The sequence below is a fragment of the Diadema setosum genome, chromosome 13 (assembly GCF_964275005.1).
Source record: "Diadema setosum chromosome 13, eeDiaSeto1, whole genome shotgun sequence".
Classification (NCBI taxonomy): Eukaryota; Metazoa; Echinodermata; class Echinoidea; order Diadematoida; family Diadematidae; genus Diadema; species Diadema setosum.
The window spans coordinates 17,098,910-17,120,289 of record NC_092697.1 but is presented as its reverse complement, the minus strand read 5'-3'; the positions used below and the strand labels follow the sequence as shown (position 1 = coordinate 17,120,289).

General features: G+C 39.6%; 1 protein-coding gene across 1 annotated transcript in view; it reads right to left on the bottom strand.

The window, feature by feature from the left end:
- LOC140236455 (alpha-N-acetylneuraminide alpha-2,8-sialyltransferase-like) overlaps positions 1–10,421 on the bottom strand; it is a 63,969-nt gene extending 53,548 nt beyond the window's left edge. Inside the window, exon 1 of the mRNA XM_072316380.1 lies at positions 10,389–10,421. The gene's annotated coding sequence lies outside the window, so the exon portion shown is untranslated. The remainder of the gene's footprint in view (positions 1–10,388) is intronic.
- Between the last annotated feature and the right edge of the window lie 10,959 nt (positions 10,422–21,380).

Sequence of the window (21,380 nt, the reverse complement as noted above, 5' to 3'; positions counted from 1 at the left end):
GGAGGCATATGGACAAACAGCTTTGAATAAATCAAAGTACATTAAATATCGGAATACTCTTACGTCCCTGTTGCGTAAAGCAAAAAAAGATTATTTTTGTTCTTTTATTGTTTGAACAGCACAAGTCAGATGCAAAAGCTACCTGGCATGTAATAAATAGTGTTATTCATAAACGTGTAAATAAGGGTATTATTGATAATATCCTTTGTGAAGGGAAGAATTTAACAGATGATAAGATGTGGAAATTGCGGAAGCATTAAACTCTTTTTTTTTTTTGTTAATATTGGTCCGAATCTGGCCCGCAATATTTCATCTGTACACAGACCCTTTCATTCTTACTTACTAAATTCCAGTCCACAGTCTTTATTTTTTTCTCCCAGTACTTGAAACAGAGGTCTTAGATATTGTCAATTCTTTTAGCCCCAAGAAGAGTACAGGTCATGATGGGATTTCTAATCACCTCATGAAATGTACTGTAAACGAAATACTATCACCATTAGTTCACATTTTGAATTTATCTTTATTAACTGGTATTGTGCCCATTAAAATGAAAATTGCTATAGTTATCCCAATTTATAAGAAAGGCAGAGAGGATGAGTTAGGAAATTATCGACCAATATCGCTTCTGTCGTCCTTTTCTAAATTACTTGAGAAGGTGGTTTATAATCGTTTAATCAAATTTGTAAACGAATGTGATATTTTAGCTGATAATCAATTCGGGTTCCGGAAAAAACATGCAACCACCCATGCTATATTACTACTGGTTGAGAAAATTGTAAGAGCTATAGACACAAAGTCGCATACAGTCAGTCTGTTTCTGGACTACTCCAAGGCCTTTGACACAATAGATCACGAAATTCTTTTGTATAAACTAAATCATTACGGTATTCGTGGAAAGGCCTTGGAGTGGTTCAGAAGTTATCTTACCGGTCGAACTCAATTTGTTTCCGTAAATAACCATGAATCTGATATAAACTCGATTTGTTGTGGTGTTCCTCAGGGCTCCCTCTTAGGTCCTCTTTTATTCATTTTATACATCAATGACTTCCGGAACTCATCCTCTCTGCTGTCTTTTCTTCTGTTCGCAGATGATACAAGTCTCTTTTATTCTCACTAAGATTCTTATGTTTTGCTCGATTCTTTGAATAATGAACTTAATTTGGTGTTTGAGTGGATTCAGGAAAATAAATTGTAGCTTAACATAAATAAGACCAATTATATGGTTTTCAGCAACACAATAAAATCTCTTCCAGGTTTAGTTTTAATGAACGGTTTACAGTTAAATCAAATAGATTCAACAAAATTTTTAGGTATTTATATTGACAGTAACCTTTCATGGAAGGTACATGTTGATTATTGATGTAAATTGTTGTGCAAGAATGTTGGAATTATTCACAAACTGAAATATCTCTTCCTAAAGCCAATATTGCATTCTCTTTATACAACTTTATTATTACCTTACTTGAATTACGGAATATTAGCCTGGGGGAATTGCTCAAAGACTAAAATTGATTCGTTATTTTTGGTTCAGAAAAAGGCCTTGCGGATTATAAATCGAGCACAATTTTTTTATCACACTGATGAATTGTTTGTTTCAAGTAAATTGTTAAAAATTTCTGATTTGTATTTGTATCATGTTGGAATTTTCATGTATAAGTTGAATACTGGTGACCTTCCTAGTATATTTTCCTCAATGTTTGTGAAAAACAGTGATATTCATACTTACCCTACAAGACACAGTGAATCCTAGCATTTTCCCCTGTTCGTACAGCTTTAGCCCTTAAGACAATTACATTGACCGGCCCTTCTTTCTGGAATGAGTTAGATTCGGTTCGGTTGCACTCAAGTTCTTTAAGAAAAATCTCAAAGCCAATTTTCTAAAATCCTATGTTTAATTATTTTGCCGTAATCACTTGAAAAAAAAAATGCATACTCAAATGATGCCTCGCTCGGATGACTTCATTAGTTTGATCAACTTGCTACTTTTCTTAGTATTTATACCATAAGTTAATCATAAACATTACATACTATACTTTGTACATCCCGTAAACTTTGTAATATTCTCGATATCTTGTATTTTGCATGTTACGTCACTTCTGACATTGATATACTGTACTAAAACCCTATGTTATATTTTTGGAGCCCACATCCTACAAGCTTTGCTTTTTAGTGGGTTCCTCATTCATTCTCTTTAGAATGTTTACGCCAGTGGTGCCAGTGGTGCGTATAGTAGTCTTGGCGCAGACTTTCTTTTCGACCCCCCCCCCCCCCCAAAAAAAAAAAGGGGGGGGGGGTTGTGCCAGGAAACTAAAGGCCCTGTCACACCTTTCTGGGAAGCAACGCCGGCTTGTAACGAGTAGGGATTTATCAGCACGCAGGAGAACTTTCTGTGGGCGGACAAGGATGTTGGCGAGTTCCGTACTTGCGTCTTACCTGCTAGACGCGTGCTACTTACCTGGTACTTGCGTGTATTCCGTGTGTCCTGCGTGAAAGCTTCGGAACCGGCCCGTTTTCAGTTACGAGCGACATATGGGGAATGCGAAGTACCTGCGTGGGAGTTGCCTGCGAGGTGCTGCCAATAAGGGCCTCCTACTTGTGTTCTGCGTGTACCTCTGCGGGCAAACCCCCGCGACTCACCCGGAACAAAAAATTGTCCTGCGTGCTGGAAAATCCCCACACGTAACAAACCCGCGTAGCTTGCCAAGAAAGGTGTGACAGGGCCTAAACTTGACTGCGGGTAAATAGGACTTACGTGCGCAACTCCGGGTAACTACGGACGAGATACATACTAGGTACTGTCATGTGCGGGTTATCTGCGGGGACCTGCGTGTAGAAAAAGTTGTTCTTTTCAAGTCGCGCGCAAGGCTTGCCCGGAAATGTGTGACAGTACAGCCGTTACTTATCATGCCAAGTGGTAGGTGACGCTGTTCGCTATCAAAGTAGATTGTTAAGAAGCAGATAAGATTGAACAGAAAGTATCTTTCAAAAAGAGATAAAAGCTTGAAATTTGTCATCAATTTTTCCAATGTGTCATAACAAAAATAACATCCACACAAAAATTCAAGATAGCAGCCATTTATTAAGTCGTTAATTTGTCGTTAATGCGGTGTTACGTAAAAGTTAATTCTCAACCTATAATTTGATAAAATTGCCATTAAAAATGATTTTGCTGTCTATTCATTTGTGTTCATACGTATTCGAACAATACTATACTAATGAAAAACATGTTGAGGGTCCCCTCCCCCCCCCTTTTTTTTTCTTGTATGTTACTCTATTGGTGTACAAGCATAAATAATGATGTTACATATCCAATGATTTCGGGGTCAGACAACTTTCTATTTCACCATAGTCATCTATAATTTTGCCACAACAAAGTAGGATAAAGTGAAAAAGAAAGATATCTGGAATCCAGACACGTTTGTTTCTTTTGCCTTTCGCGCACATCACCCATTGTAGGGTCTCAAACTATATACCTACCTCAACACTACAAAATTGGCCTGGATAAAAGGAAAAGGACGCCCAAGACTTTCCCTCATTCTCTCCTTAGCATTTATTCATTACTGCACGTTTTAATACAAATTTACACGTCATTATTTTTCATTTTATTTTTTTTTTATAATAGCGTACGAACAAAAAAGTACGCTTTTAATTCCTTTGGTGGATAATACAGTGTACGTGTATACTCCTTCTTTAGAAAGGAATTTATCTGCATTCTTGAATAAACTTCCTTTAAGAACATGACCAATCAATTGCTTTCCTCTGCTCTTTTCCAAGTTGTTTCGAATAACCATCGCTCTGTAAATACTAAAAAAAGCTACCATTAGAATATCATTAGCTTTGCTCTCTATATTCACATAATCTACTTTGAAGCGAATTTTGTGTCCATGCATTGCTAGAAACTACATTTGCCTGTACTTTGAAGTCAAATATGTGTTGAAAGTACGACGGATGCAACTTTTTCATGTATTTTCGAAAATGATATCTTCCTTTCAATGGAAGTTTTCTCAAAATTTGTTTTTAAATACTTTCTAACAAATTTTGGTGTAACTTGAGAATGCTTCTATGTTTTCTTCCCAAATGTGGTACACTTATGCAGGACATGCTAATTGAGGTGTGTGTTGTTGTTGTTGTTGTTGTTGTTTTTTTTGTAATTATGGGCTTGTCAGGAAAGGAATATATTTGCTCGAGTCTCTATATACCCATCGATTTTGTATAAAAGTTCGTTAGGTTAATGCATGACGTCTCTGTTAGGATACCCCAGACAATATACATATAATAAAACTAGTTAATTGGATTCAGTTATGCCGTATTACATCACTGTGTTAAGTTCAGGCGAAGTCTTGATTTAGTAAGTAGAGATAGTTTGCTTTGTGAGGATAATGATAATAATAATTGATATGATTAATATAGCGCCAAATCCACTCTGCAGAGTGCTCTAGGCGCGGAAGGAAGAGAAAGTGAAGGAGATAAAGGACATACAAATATCAAATACATGTAATGAGTAATCAAATTGACGCTTTAAACAAGTGAGTTTTTAGACTGCTTTTAAAGGAGTCTGATGAAGAACAATTTTTTACGCCTGAAGGTAAGTTATTCCATAAGGTGGGAGCAGCATGGCCAAAGGCACGTGTGCCCCATATTGTAGTGAATCTTGGAATTATCGGAGAACCGGAGTTGGATGAGCGTAGAGATCTAGCAGGGATGTAATTATGGAGTAAGTCAATGTTATACTGAGGAGCAGCGCCCTGAATGCAATGAAAAGAAATAATGCGATCTTTGACTGGTAACCAATGAAGTGATCTCAAAATAGGGATGATGTGAGTGTGCTTCTTGGATAGTGTAATGATGCGTGCTGCCGCATTTTGAAGCCTCTGTAGCATGGAGAGCTGAGTTTGTGGTAAGTTAAATAAGACAGAGTTTCCAAAATCGAGCATAGAGGATATCAAAGCATGGACTAATTTTTCGGTAGAAGATCGGTTCAAATATTTTCTAATGAAGCCGATATTGCGAAGTTGGTATCTTACAGATCTACAAATGCTAGAAACTTGATGAGACATAGTCATATTACAATCTAGCATTACACCCAGGTTGCGACAGGTTTTGGACACACTAATTGACATGCCGGAAAAGGAGATGAAATTTATGTCAAGTTTACCTAATTTTGTCTTCGAACCAAACATTAAAAACTCAGATTTATCCGTATTCAGTTTCAAAGAATGTGAGTTCAGCCATGAATAAACATCGTTCATTGCATTCTCAAGCTGACTCAAAGCATGTAAGGCATCGGCCTGGTTAGGTTTAAAAGACAAATAAAATTGAATGTCATCAGCGTATTATGATAATTAATTTTGTGCTGACGCAATATGTGTCCCAGGCTAATAAGATAAATGGAAAACAAAGTGGGCCCGCCCACAGAGCCCTGTGGAACACCGCATTTGAGAGGCATAGCATTTGATTTACAACTGTTGACACACACTCATGCCTGTGAATGGCATGAAAGGTAAGATTTAAACCATTTGTATGCCTGACCTTTTACACCAAGAGATTGGAGGGTGTTTAACAAAATTGCATGAATGACAGTATCGAAGGCGGAGGACAAATCAAGTAAAATCAAAGCAGTAACATTTCCACGATCCATTTCCTGTAGGATGAAGTTCGACACATTGAGGAGAAGGGTTTCTACGCTATGGTAAGGACGATATGCGGATTGAAAAGGATCAAATAAATTATTAACCAAGAGATAATCTGTAAGTCTGGAGAAAACAATCCTTTCAAGAATTTTAAACAAAAATGGAAGGTTACACACGGGGCAGTAATTTTGGAGTGAATCTGGGTCTAAGGAAGGTTTTTTTCAAAAGAGGTGTTATTAATGCACATTTCAAACATGAGGGACGTAACACTGATCAATACTAAGTTCACAATCATTGAAATAATAGGCGCGAAAATGGATGAACAATCTTTTATCAATACAGTGGGGACTGGATCTAAAGAACATGACTTGGGAGGTAATCTGCGAAGAAGAGCTTGGACCTCGTCGGGATCAGTGGGCTTCAGGGTTTCAAGGGAAGCTGTCGTGAGGGGCTCCTCCGCCGATTCGTCTGGACAGAGACTGAATATTACTGATAGTCTCTACCTTATTCCGAAAGTAATCAATGAAAGTCTCGGCCATTGCAGAACTGTCCGTGTGAGATGGTAATGGTGAAGATTGCTTTCGATTGAGAAGGCGGTTGGCAACGGAGAAGAGCCGTTTGGAATCTTCGCCACAGTCTTCGATGAGGCCCACGCAATAAGATCGTTTGGCCTTCTTCAGCAGGGAGTTTACCACATTCTTCTGAGCACACAATAATATCCTGTCAATTTCACTTTTACCGTTGGAAAGCCATTTGCGCTCGAGTCTCCTACGTTTCCGCTTCGCCGCCGCAATGTCAGAGTTGTACCAAGGACAGTCACTGCGTTTCCTGATCTTTCGAGTCTTTGCAGGAGCATGTATATATAATCATTGAGGAGTCTGCTGAGCGCTGAGTTGTAATTTTCTACAACGCAGTCCACACTGTCAGTTGGGGAAGGCATCAATTTGCAGCTGACAATATCCTCGGCGAATGCTGTCCTGTTGATTTTCTTGATATTGTGGCAGGTGAATTCAGACATAACACGAGAAGGCTTTACAAACTTGAGCAAGCGGGAAACTGCAGAATGGTCTGAGATACCGGAAAAGACCTTGGGGCTGGAGTAGAGAACATTATCAGAGTTTCGCACCATGATGACATCAAGAATATGACCCTTATCATGGGTAGGAGATGACACGAGCTGGGATGAATTTTAATGCATACTTCTATCTTAGCCCTATCTTAAAGGACAAGTTCACCTTCATAAACATAAGGATTGTGAGAATGCAGCAATATTAGTAGAACACATCAGTGAAAGTTTGAGGAAAATTGGACAATCGATGCAAATATTTTCACTTTTTTCGCATAATAAAAGAGCACTTGACTTGCCTCTTTCTACAGGCAATGGGAATAATTATTACCCATAACATATGTCAGTATAACGAGTCAAGGGAATGTGTACTTTTTTCAAAAGATGAAATTTTGTGAAATTCTCTTTATATTTTCCTTGTATTGTTGTAAGCATGTGACATCATACACTGCAGTAGTCTTCTTATCCAGCGGTGACTGCACAAAAAATTCATAACTTTTGAACGGATTGTCCGATTTTCCTCAAACTATCACTGATGTGTTTCACTAATATTGCTGCATTCTCTCAATCCTTATATAAATATTATGAAGATGGATTTGTCCTTTAATTGATTTTAGCTGTTTGTGTATAAGTACGGACGATTAGGAAATGTTAGCAGAGAAACACTTTGGTTAGCACGTAAGACAAACATCGGTACGGGGCTTGAACTATACGTTGGCGAGCAGGACTGTTGTGCTGAGGTGACTACCGACAAGAGCCGAGGGACGAACCACACCTGCTGAGCCACACTTACCGAGCCACGCTTGCTGAGCCACAACCCGCTGACAACCTGCGGTCTACCGGGCACGACGCTGGCGCAGTACCGACTACCAGGGGGGGGGGGGGGGGAGGGGGGGGGAATGAACCCGGAACCCAGAGCAGTATAGCCAAAAGTTACGTGTTTATTTATACTTTGTTTTGCATTTGATATTTTGATATCAAATCTTCGACTTTGTAAACAAAACCAAAACTTGATTATTATTATTATTAAAACATTGATTTAACTGTACCTGATTTGTTTCGACTTTAATGATTACGTGTCAAAGTAGCAGAGTAAATAACAAAAAAAAAAAAGGTTGCTTATCTGACTGGGTTTCAATTAGTTTTTAAGTTATTGACAGCTGAATCCTGATTGGATAATACTGGTTGCCATGGCAACAGGAGAAAACATTTTTGAAAAATAATCAATAGATTTTTTTTTTAATTGCATCTATCTACAAAAAAAAAATGAACAAAATACCGAAGTTTGCAGCAGTAGGAGGCATTTCTTGGGGTTACCTATAACCTGTAGGCATCTGGTTACTATGGTAACCATGCACAATATCATACCTTACAATGTATCTCATTGTGTTGCTGACATCTCTAGCAACATGAACATATATAGCTTTATGGGGTTTTGATAAATTCTTCATGAAATAAGTGCAGAAACTGTGATTGTTTTGTCATTTTCAGTGCCCCCTTAGAATAAGTAGCGACAAGCGTCACCGACCCCATGGCATGAAAAAGTTAGTTTGCAGGCAAAAACCCTTGCTTTTCGAAGAAAAAGTCTGCGTGCGCCCCATACTACTACACGCCCCATTGGCACTAGCGCCTGTAGCAGTGCCAGTGGTGCATGTAGTAGTCTTGGCGTGCGCAGACTCTCTTACGAGTAATAAGGTCTTGTTGCAACTAAAGTGGCCTGTAAAATTTCATCGATACCACAATTTGGAACCACATACTACCTAGGGTGTTCCAGAGGGTCTAACCGACCACTACATGCAGTCAAACCTTTTCTGCGGGGTGGGATGAACGAAGTCATTTTTCTGGGTCCCTGCGCCTTGACTAAGGGGGGGGGGGGGCAACTGACTTATTTTCACCAAAATTACATATAATTTCAAAGACTGCAATATTGGTATACTGTGCATGATGAACACACGTACAACCATTACCATCTGTACCGTGCATAAGCGGATATTAATTGCGTGCTGAAGCGTTTTTTGTTTTGTTTTTTTTTTGTTTTTTTTTTGTTTTGTTTTTTTGCTTGTCAGCCGATGAAACCCGGAAGTGGCACCAGAAAAAAAAAATTGCGCCCCACCCCCCCCCCCTTTTTTTCGGAATTCCTGGATCCGCCCCTGCCGTGTGATACATATACACACAAAGTACGTTGGGAAGTGCTTCAAGATATTTCACATGAGTGCTTTCATACACCTATCTTTTATTTTTGCTTCGATATCTCAGTGTACTTTGAATCCTCGTTTGCTTGTTTTTCGTTTATGAGGAATGTGATGAATTCTGTACCTGCATTATTGAGGCCACTTTGGAGTATAGGTCTTTCTAATGAGTAGTTTACATACCCCAAATACATGAAATTGTGTACACTAGACCCAGTTGCTGGAAAAGCCTATAGATAACAGCTTAAAGAATCTAGGCCTAGGTTTATAAGATTTAGATACAATCTTTAAAATATTTGTTTTCTACACATACAACACTAGACAATTAAACTGATCATGTAATAAACTTCTCTTCCTTCAATTTCTCCCCGTTCTTTGTTGTGCTGTAATCGCATCATTGTGTTCTTTGCTCTTGTTACAATGGTCATGATCAGCTGATGTTATTATATGGAGTGCGTCTTTTGTTCATGCGTGCATTTTTCCCCTTTTACTTTTGCATGACCACTTGTGTGTCTTCGTATGTATTGCTTTTGTCTCCATATTTTCCTGGTACACTTGGTCCAATGAAGTCCATATTTTCCTGGTACACTTGGCCCAATGAAGTGTCTTTTTTTTTCATCATTTTTCAAGTTTGTACTTTCTCTGTAGTTTAGAGCAAATACTAGTAGGCCTATTGTTTACAATATGCTTTTATATTAGCATATTAGTTCTCAAATGCCCCAACGGTTCATAGATTAACTTGCATATAATACTCCCCCGCACTAAAGTGATATAATTATTACCATAGACCCGTCATGCTAAAGCTGCTCATGCAAACTTATTTGCTGTGGGGTATTAAAGAATAACATGCGGTATTTTATGCTATTATACAATGTAAGTGTTGAAATAATTCAAAATGGCCACCGACCTGTTTAAAGTGGGCACTTTTGTCATTTCAATTGGGAGGCCGCTATATACAGGTTTCATATATATATATATATATATATATATATATATATATGTGTGTGTGTGTGTGTGTGTGTGTGTGTGTGTGTGTGTGTGTGTGTGTGTGACTCGCAGACGCTGCAGTAATGTTCACTATAGTCTTTTATTCTCCCAAGCTTTCGAATGAGTTACCAGTCTTTTTCAAGGGCTTGATGGGACGTAAACACAAAAGCAGAAAAGCAACCAATTTGCATGCATTTGAACAGAATAAGGCAAAAACAAGGCAAAATAAAAAGCCAATCAAACGGAATATAGACAGCAACATGACATTCACACCAATTTGCATACATTTGAACAGAATAAGGCAAAAACAAGGCAAAAGAAAATCAAAGAAATCAAACAAATATAGACAGCAACATGACATTCACTACAACGGAAAGGCAATTTACTATCACATACACTGGCAGTGAAAATAATGGAACAGTAGCAGCAGTATAGTATAAGCACTAACAGCGGTAATGATAACAATGAAATCATTGGAAATACATAAACCAACATAGGTTAAAACACACTGGTTACCTTTCAAGGCGTTGGGATATGCTTGCTGTGTGTGGTGTGGTGTCAGAGGGATGAGTGTGAGGGGTTCGCAAACGTAATGTGGGGGTAGTGAAGTGTGAGGGGTGATGTGGCTTGGAGTATTTGGGACGTTGATGGCGCAAAGAACTTGAATCAGACTAATCATAATACTCAACTTCTTTTTTACATTTTGCCCATGATCATGCAGTGAATGTGTGCGTGCAGTAAAATGCACAAATGTAATGGGTGGATGTGTACATACGTAAGTATCTACACACAAGTGCATGCACTCTCGTGCACTTGCATTATCCACGCGCTTTCAAATTATACTCACGTATTACTAAAAACACACATGTGGATAAATACATAAATGTGCTTCTAATACAGAAGCAGATATCCATACATGAATATAATAATCCGTCCAATTCTAGACACATAATGTATACAATCCTTACTCCGAAACATGAATATTATTCCTATCATATTGTAAGAGCGCTGATTTGTATGTCCCTTGTCGGGTGATGTAGCGTGGTACAATCACAACTCTTACTATACGTCCAGACGCGAAGAAATACCAAGTACACAGTTTGATATTCAGTTCATACGCGTGTATATTTATTGGTAGTAGACACAATCTGTATATCCAGCGTAGAATGACAGCGAGTATATAACATAGCCATATATCTGATGGCTAGGGAGAAGCACAGTTGAGGACTTCTGCCCAAGACAGGGGCGTCCAGAATGATCCCTCTCAACATGTGAGGGTCAGATATATCAGGGTTAGTAAGTAAGGGGTCTTTGATGTAAGAATTACTTTGGTTACCTGTAATAAAACTAGACAAAGGAATGACTGTGGGAATTGTAAATACAGGAGTCTGGATTGACTTGGGCTTGACCGGGAGAACAAAGAAAAGGATTAAGTATCAGTTTAATGGGGGTTTACTAGAGGAAATGGTATATTGTGATGGTGGGCTATTACATGACAAGTTTGCTGGGAAGTTCACTGACATTGCTAATGAAAGAATATAGTAACTTTTAAACTGTGGGAATTGTAAACAGGAGTTTACTGAGAAGTTCTATGACATTGCTAATGAAAGGATATAGGAACTTTGCAACTGTGGGAATTGTAAACAGGATTTGGGGTGGACTGGATTTCTAAATGAACCAATGTTTAGGGTATCCTCTTTCCGTCTTACATTCGTCCCATCTTTCAAAAAGAAACGTCCTCGTTTCATGATTACAAACTGATGGATATTGAAGAAAAAGAAAATAAAATCGCTTAATAAGGGCATTGCCCAAAAGAAATCTAACTTGGAACGGAGATAAATAAAAAGCAATGTTAACAGTGGAAAATACAAAACACTAATTAAAATCATAAAAATTATGAGAAATTAGGATTCAATTGAATCCAATGTAGTATATATAATTATGAGACATTCCATAAACATATTAAGGGAATGCAATGAATGTAGATATACAGAACACAAGTAGGCGAACCCAAGATATGCATGAATGTCGAAAATGAAATTAAACACTGAAGGTAATCAGTTTGGCGGACTAAAGAAAACCAAAAGTGAAATAGATTGAGGCAATAACTGTACGTAGCAAGACGGAAAAAAAAGTATGAGGAAAATGATCATATATCTAGAATTATTTTTGAAAAATGGTAAACACTTAAAGATACATAAGAACGCAATATCAAAATTCATGAGAATTCATGAGAATTCATTCTTGACACTGTAAACATAAGTGAATACTCAATAATCATCATCGCTTTTCATAGGTTCTGAGGGAGGGGGGGGGGGCAATGAAAAATTAAGGAATCGGCATTAATTCCATGTGGGCGTAAGGTGTGTAATTTGGATATCCAGTACGATTCTCGTTTGAGTATGATATGGCTTTCCTTCTTTTGGATGAGTTCGATGCCTGTGATTTGTACATCCTGAACTTAATGATTTGGTAGGTTAAAGTGTAAAATGAAGGGAAGGATTTTGCGGCTGGAGGTGTTGTGGTTGATAATCTCAGAGCGTGTGTTGTTTAGGCGGGTGTACAGAGACGTTTGAGTTTTACCAACATACTGTAGGCCACATTGACAGCATGACTTGTGATGAGGTATATTACCCAAGATGATTTGCAGTTTATATGGTCTGTGATAAGTAGGTTTTCTTTGTTGATGAGCTTGTGAATGTGTGTGTGTCTTGGATGTGCTGGTGCAGGATGCTTTTTTTTTTTTTTTTTGACTTGCATTGGTAGAAACTAGGCGTTGAAGAGCTGATGTCTGTAGGCGTACTGTGGATCTGTGGTGGGGTTGGGTGGGGTGGGTTAAGAGAAGTGTGAGAGTAACAATTGGTGTTTGTCATGGATTCAGAGCTCTGTAGGGCGTCTTCGTGAATTGCGTCTACAAGCATGGATATTGTTTGAGTTTGTGTATGTCCATGGTCTGTGGCTGGAGTGTGTTGTTTGGGTGATTTGGCATTCACAAGCATGTCCCGTAGCGTTCTACTACGTGGGTAGGTTGTGATGGGTGGCCTTGGAAAGATACTTCGTAGGGTATCGCACTTGCTGATAATGGAAAAATGTTTGTGGATGATGCGCGAGACGTTGGCTGTGGCGGGTGTGTATTGTGATAGGGGGAAGTGTATGTTGTTTGTTGTGGTTCGTTCCTTGTACGAGAGAAGATTTCCCCTTGTGATTTGTGATGCTCGCAAAATTTGTTGGTTTACCATTTTGGGTTGTAATTTCTGTCTGTGAGGTGCGTTTTTAAGTTGTTCCAGGTGGTGAGAGGTCTTGTCGGGGTCTGAGCAGATGCGGCGAATGCGTGTTGCTTGGCTATATGGGATGCTGTTGAAGACATGTTTCGGATGAGAGGATGAGGGGAGTATATAGGAAAGCATGCGTATTGGTGGGTTTGGTGTGGAGTTGTGTATGTGTAAGGTGCCTTCTTCCAGATAGAGGGTGACATCCAAGTCATTAATGTTTGTTTCGGATGAGTCAAACGTGTATTTGATGGTTTCATGTTTTTGGTTCATGTCATTTTGGAATTTCGACAGGCTACGTGGGTAACCGATCCAGATAAATTGAATGTCATCTATATATCGCCGCCATATTTTTTTTTTTCAGCATGGGCGTGTGCATCGATTTGAGGATTTCCTTTTCTTTTTCCTGCCATGAAGAGATTAGCGTAAGAGGGGGCTACAGGAGTGCCCATAACTGTGCCCTGGATTTGGAGGTAATTTGTGCCCTGGAACTGAAAATTGTTGAGGGTCCGGACAAGCTCCAGTAGGGGCACCAGTTGTGGTGTTGGCGGTTGGGGTGCTCTCGACGCGAGAGGGCGTTTTGTATTGATTTAGACCTTCAGCATGGGGTATGTTAGTGTATAAGGGTGACACATCGGCTGTAACTAAAAAAAGTGCGTGAGGAAAATGGGGCAGACTCGGCATTAAGTTCTTCTGTTACGGTCAAGTTCACTCAAATGAATGCAAGGCGGTCTCAGTGAATTGAAATGAACAAATCTTCCGGAGCTTTATTAGGAAACTGCTTAACAATCACTTTCAAACCGGAATAATTTCTCGTTTAAAACATTACAGCGAAATTAACCATAAGAATTCAAGGTTAGATGGGATCGTTTCAACAAAGAAAACTTATAAGTACAGAATTATATAATACCTGGCCAGGGATTTACCCTAAGAAAACCAACGTCGGGGCCCAACTCATCTGCGACGTGACGGGGAGGCGACGCCAGACGCTATCACGTGGAGAACGCGTCGATGCACGGGGACGTCGTCGAACTAAGCGGGCGACGCTATCTCAGGTCAGCTCGCAGCTCCGCGACTATGCCGGGCAGAAGGGCGTTGGCCGCTGGGTGCGCATTGCCATTCACACAGTCTCGACGCCCTGGATCGACCTCGGCGTGGCTCCCACTGGTTGCCGTGTAGCAATCACAGGTGGGCGTTGGCTCCAGACCGCCTGGTGGTTCGACGTATATACATATATATATACATATATATATGATACATATATGGTATGAGTTTGAAATTGATACTCTGAGAACTTTTTGAGTAAGTAGATACACAACTTTTGTCCAGAAATAAAGAAGAAGAACCAACAAAGAATCCGTACAGATACAGAAGGTGATCCGAGAGGATACTCGGTTCACCTAATAATTGCTTCTCAACCCTGACTACTAGTATATCTAAGACCTTGCGCAAGACTGCAGTTACATGTTGCCATGCCCAAACCCAACAAGCAAATTGACGACTCCAAGAACTATCGTCCCATAGGCCCATCTCGCTCCGTTGTGGACCGTTCAACCTTCTTGAAAGACTCTCCCCGCCCGTAGCGAGAAAGGTCTGCACGCTTCTTGCATATTTATTAGCAACCCTTGAGCATCAATATTGGCACGCCCACTCCCCCACACACACTGATAAGGAGAGATGCAACACAAATAATTTTATTTTGTTATGTATCCTAAATAATAGTAATCTGTGATAATGAAATTATGATTCATTGAAAAGGAAAATAGAGATGAAAATTGCGTCATTATAATTGACCCAGGAAAAGCACTGTTTCTGTTCGCCGCACCCTGCGGGCACAGTCCTTATATCCTCTTTTTCGTTAAAGGCCGTGTCACACCATTCCGGGCAAGCTACGCGGGCTTGTGGCGAGGAGGTAGTTTCCAGCACGTAGAAGATTTTCAGCGGGCGAACAAGAATGTTTGCAATTTTCATTCATGCCTTGTCATACCGTACAGGGGAAGTTTTGCGGCTTGACTTGCGGGGAAGTCCTTAACCGCAGCCAAGTTTTGAGCATGACCAAAACTTTTTCCGGGTGAGTCGCGGGAATGCCCGTAGAGGTCCACGCAGAACGCCAGTAGGAGGCCCTTGGCGGCAGCACTTCCCAGGCAACTCCCACGCAGGTACTTCGCAGTCCCGTATGCAGCCAAGATAATGAAATTCTGTGGGATTTCAGCCATTCCATTAGAGGAATTCCTTCACGCGACTGGTACAAAGGTCACACAGTATACTCGCAAGTATAATTTAAGCAGAACGTGTCCAGCAAGTAAGACACATGCGCTGACTCGCTCAAATCCTTTTCCGCCCTCAGGAATGTCCGGTATGCTAGAAAATCCCTACCCGTAACAAGCCCGAGTAGCTTGCCCGGAAAGGTGTAACAGGGCCTAAACACGGTTGCGGGTAAAGATATATGCGTGCGCACCTCCGGGCGACTACGGTTGAGATACATGCTAGTACTGTCATGTGCGGATCATCTACGGGGACCTCCGGGCAGTCAAAAATGCTCTTTGCAAGTCGCACGCAAGGCTTGCCCGGAAAGGTGTGACACGGCCTTTAATGACTTCGCTAACGGAATTTATCTTCTAAATGTGACAGTCTCAAAAAAGAGAAAAAAAAAACAACAAGAAGTAAAGCAAGCCATTGCTTTTCAAGGGCAAACAAGTGTCATCCTGAGGCACTATGGGCACAAACCCGAAAAGAAAGGAAAGACAAAAGCAGGCACTTTTGTTTAACATGTTGGCAGTTTTTGGCAGGGCAAACAAGTGTCATCCTGAGGCACTATGGGCACAAACCCGAAAAGAAAGGAAAGACAAAAGCAGGCACTTTTGTTTAACATGTTGGCAGTTTTTGGCAGGCTTAGTACGCTGTGTTTGATTGACGTGTTGAATAGAGCACATGAGAATGAACTTATTACGGTATTACGTACAAATAGTATTTATTAGCGCGAGATAATCACAGACTCCGCATAATGAAAATGACACTGATGAGGTAAAAGTTTGCTCAATTTTCAGCTGTTTCATAAAGCAGGAAAATGCCTCTGAGGAAATAATGCTTTATGTGGCGAATTCATTAAACACTATCATGGGTGGTTCCCTATCATGGCATGATCATTATACTAGTACTCATCATAATAAACAGAGAATTATAATCACACCATAGATAGAGCCTACCCTGCAAACAACCTGTGTACGCAAATACACTATCACTATGTAAGAGTATTCCAGGTTAATCGGCAGTGTAACGTAACGGACAGGAGAAAATAATATAAATGTGTATTTATGCAAATGCCGTGTAAAATGTCGACTTATAACGCGTCGGCGACACATCATGTTTGCTCCGGCTACAATTATTGCTCCTGTGTTATTTTCTCCAAGGACTTGTAGGGTTATAGGGTCGTGGTTGTGATAGGGTTTTAGGTTGAGTGTTAATGGTGTGGGGATTAGGGTTAGGTCTGTGAGTTATGTTTGTGGGTAGAATTTATGTTCGGCTTAGAGCTTGCAGATATTTCATGGAAGCAATAATTGTCGCAGGAGCAAATGTCATGGAACCGCAGCCGCATACGCGTTACACTCTTATATAACTACGGTACGTAAGAGCGTATTACATGTCATAAGAGTCACCGTTAGTTGTTGACGAACATACTTGTCATTGTCATAGGATAATAAACCTTTCGAACAATCAGAAAGGCGAGCTATGAGCCACGAGTTTCCTAAGTAGATTCACCTAAGTATAAATCCATTCTAGCCAGACTAACCGATCACTCAAATCCAATTTGCCTGATTCACAAGATGTAAAAGACTGAGTAAAACAAATAGCATAGACTGGTTAGCATGTAATACACACATTTCATTTTTTTCATTTTCATTTCATTTATTTCATTCTTTCTTTTCGGCAAACATAACACGATATGAATCGGAAGATATAACATAGGTATGTATTCGACTTTACATGGTAGATAATGGTTAACAAATACAAAATTATACATGCATACCGGCAAAGTTATGTCTGGAGAAAAAAAAACAAACAAACAAACAAAGAATTGAGAGGTCCACTGAAAAGCATGCTTGTAAATTGTGAACCACTCAAAGGATTCCTGTGAACATATTTGTTTACAAAGACAGGACAGAACAAGACAGGAGAGGGGGGCGCACCTTGGCGCCTCCCCTTTACGGAATTCCCGGATCCGCCTCTACTTTGGATACCCCATACTTTCCTTTGTGAGAGGTCGTTGTCAAAACAGGTTCGGCTGTGCATACATCTGTACAATATTATATATCATATAGATTTACAGATTATTCACTACAGGTAGGCCTACATAATAGTAATCGTGATCATAATAATGATAATAATAATCATTCATATAGCGCACACCGTAAACACTATACACAATGAAGGAACGAAAATATGGAAATGATAAAGGAAAATTTAAACATGAGAGAGACAAAAAATAAAAAGAAACAAGGAAAATAAAAAAGTGAACAAAATGACATACAACGCAAAGCCATATCCATTGACAAGTTGAAGGAATTTGAAATATATGTTTTCAAAAGACTCATAAAATTATCTACTGTATCTGCCTGCTTGAGATGCGTAAAAATATAAATAGGCGCTGCATGTTTCATTTGGAAAGATCTTCACCGTGAAAAACTTTTTGATAATGTTGGGGTGGGTAAAAATTGCAGCTGAGAGAGAAGGTTTGTTGCCGGACGATCTTTTGCTCTTATGTGCTATATCTGTTGGAGATTCATAATATAGGGTCTAGTTCTCGTGTGTAGTATTATGGTGTTGTACTGAAAACATGCTATTTAGCATTCAAGTCTTAGCACTCCATGCAATGGTCACCGCATATGATTAGCACTACTCGTTTATTCCGCCCTCACATAGCACCTATAGAGTAAGTTAATTCATACATCTCTGCACACTGCTAATAGGTATCCACTGCTATACAAACTTAACGTAGCACAACCTGTGCATTACTGTAAGCTGTGTAGTGTGTAACATACCCACTAGGTGTGACAAAAAAAAAAAATCCCACTTTGATCCTTAATAGTTCGAAAACTATACATCAGATAACACTGTCATTAACATGAGTAATAGCTGAATAGTGTACAATGTGATTTGAATATGAAAGCATATATCAGTTTCATAAAATCCATGACTAGTTTTAAAGTTAAGTTCCAGATTTTGGTCAAATTTGAAACCTCAGTACAAAATTGAACTTTACACAGGAACCAGTGATGTGTTAGTGTGCTTCTCAGAGCTCTGCTGACTAAAGCTTCTGGGGCCCGTTGCATAAAACTCCAACCGGACTTTTTTCCGGTTGAAATCACAAAATTCCGGTTGGAAGCTCCCGTCCAACCAGAGTTTTTATGCAACGGATTTTACATTCTTAGGTTAGCAACCTTAAAAAATTCAGGTTGGGCAAATCCCAACCTGAATTTTTTAAGGTTGCTAAAAAAGTTTTATGCAACGGGACCCTGGTCTTTTGCTCCGAGGCGCATGAATAGGCTAAGAGTATTGGTTTTTATCCTGGACATTTCTGGTAACAAGTTAATTTTTTTTTCCAGGATAGTTCCAGGAATGTGTCTAGAATAACATACTAAAAGTCCTCATAAATCCTCTACGAGCATTTTCCGCAATCCAAGATGGCGTCCAAAATGGCCGTCATTTCCTGAAATTCTTATAAATTTTCAACCAGGCATCCCAAATACAAAATTTAATTGTCTAAATACATGTTTTGAAGCATGAAGAACTCAATAAAATACATATTAAGAGATGTTGACGCACTCAAGTACCGCAGTCCAAGATGGCTTCAAAAATGGCTGCCATTTCCTTTTTTTCTCTCATAACTTTGCAAGTAGATTTTACCTGTACACACTTATAGAATGTCGAAATATACGTTTATAAGGACATCTTTCACTTACAAAATGCAAAAGTTCCCCAATATTGGAAGGTGATATGTCCTTCCTAATCCTTCCGTCGCTCGGTTCCCAGATATAAATTAAGTACCCCTTTGATTAACAATTCCCAAATATTTTATCAAATATGTTTAAATGATATAATTATTTTCATTTCAATTGAAGTTTAAAAGCGTGTTCCTGGGGTTGGGGATACTGAGACTATGAATTATCTACTCTTTGAGGATGAACAATTTTCTCACTATAACACCAAGGGTGCACCAGGCCGTTTAATGAGGATCATAAAAGTGCAAGAACTCCTTCCACCGGAAAGGGGTTTCCCCCTCCCACATCCCCCACCCGCTCATTGCCTTGAATATACTAGTATCTATTCGGGGTCATCCCACGAGCCCGACATCAAAAATAGGTCCATGAGTCATACAGCCCATGAGTTATACGGCTCACGAGTCATACAGCCCATGAGTTCGACACTACGCGCAAAAGGCTCACGAGACCGACACTAAGCAAAGAAAGCCCACGAGACCGACACTAAGCAAAGAAGGCTCACGAGACCGACACTAGGCAAAGAAAGCCCACGAGACCGACACTAGGCAAAGAAGGCTCACGAGACCGACAGGATGAACAGCGCCATCTACATGTCAATTACAAATATGTACCTGTACAGGGTATTCCATTAAGGGGAAAATTACGTACTGGCGTGCAATTTCGTTTTGCTGTCAACGACATTAAGTATGTATTTCTACACGTGTGGCTTTTAGAGGGCAGTTCTGTCACAATACGGGGAGCGACATTGTTACCATTTTTTCTTTTTTGTTATAAAATTGTCCTCTTCATGGGACCCCTCCCCCCCCCCCCCCCAAAAAAAAAAAATGAAAAAATAATAAGACAATAAGAACTATGAATGGTTTAATTTTAGATGCCATCGTGCTATATTTAATAGGCTTTCCTACGGTGGACAGGATCTAAGGTTTTTTTTTTCGCCCTTTTCTTTCTCGCTTCACAAGTTAAATAAGCCTTATTAGATATTATATCCGCCTGCTTATACCCGCCTGCTTAGAGTTCAATTTGTTATTTCTCTTTAACTATAATGTATGCAATTCAACGTATGAAAAAGTTTTTTTTTTTTTTTTTTTTTTTTTTATCGCAGCGATTATCCTCGATTTCGGTGGCTTGTGTTTGAAAAAGTATTTTCCTCAAAACGGTAAATTTTTCATGAAATAGAAAAGTTGCTTTCATGGATGCATCTTCTTTTTCCGAATCCTTAACGCTGCCTTAATTGACGATTACATTATTTTTCTGTGAATTTATATTAAATCAACACCTGTGCAGATTACTAGCCCCCCCCCCCCCCCATATCATGTGAAGCAGGTGTGCACTACAACATTGACCATTTTGTGAATAATTTTCTTGTAGTGAACTTTATTTTATACCTGGGTATTTTTCTAGTTGGTTGATCCGAGGTTGATCTGGATGTCCATATCATTATTTTTTTCTAAGTAGGTGTGTACCGGTATGGGCTTTGCAGATAGGGAAACGAGGGTGTTTTGGCATTTTCGAAAGTAATGTTGAAACATCTCATGCATTTGTACTGATTTTTTGTTCATTTTTTCACAAGCATTCACATACGCAAACACAATTAAAGATCTTGAACAGTTCAGGGGTGAGGGAGGGCAATTGACGAGGTAATACCCTAGCTACTCCTTTTCCATTTCTTATACCTTCTTTATGCCATTATCTGGACACCCTATACAATTAATTGGTCTATAGGTGGCGCTGTTCATCCTGTCGGTCTCGTGGGCCTTCTTTGCCTACTGTCGGTCTCGTGAGCCTCTTTTGCCTAGTGTCGGTCTCGTGAGCCTTTTAAGCGTAGTGTCGGACAACGGTCTCGTGGGCTTTCTTTGCTTAGTGTCGGTCTCGTGAGCCTTTTGTGCGTAGTGGTGAAATCATGGGCTGTATAACTCGTGGGCTTATTTATTTTATGAGATCATTCGAATTTTTGTGGGATACGAGAATTATCGTGTCGTCGGCAAAAACTCTGCAAATAATAAAAACTTGACAGTATTAGAAGAAGATATGTCATAATATAAACAAGAAAAAGACGGGGTCCCAACAGAAGTGAGCCCAGTGGGACACCACAGCAACGGTTACCAAAACTGGATTTACCGCCGTCCACCTCAACGTACGCCTACTCTTTTCTATTCGTCAAGTAGTTGGTAAACCAATCAACAGCTGATCAAGAGCAGTACCACCACACCATAGCTACATTCCTTTTGAGAGATCCGTGG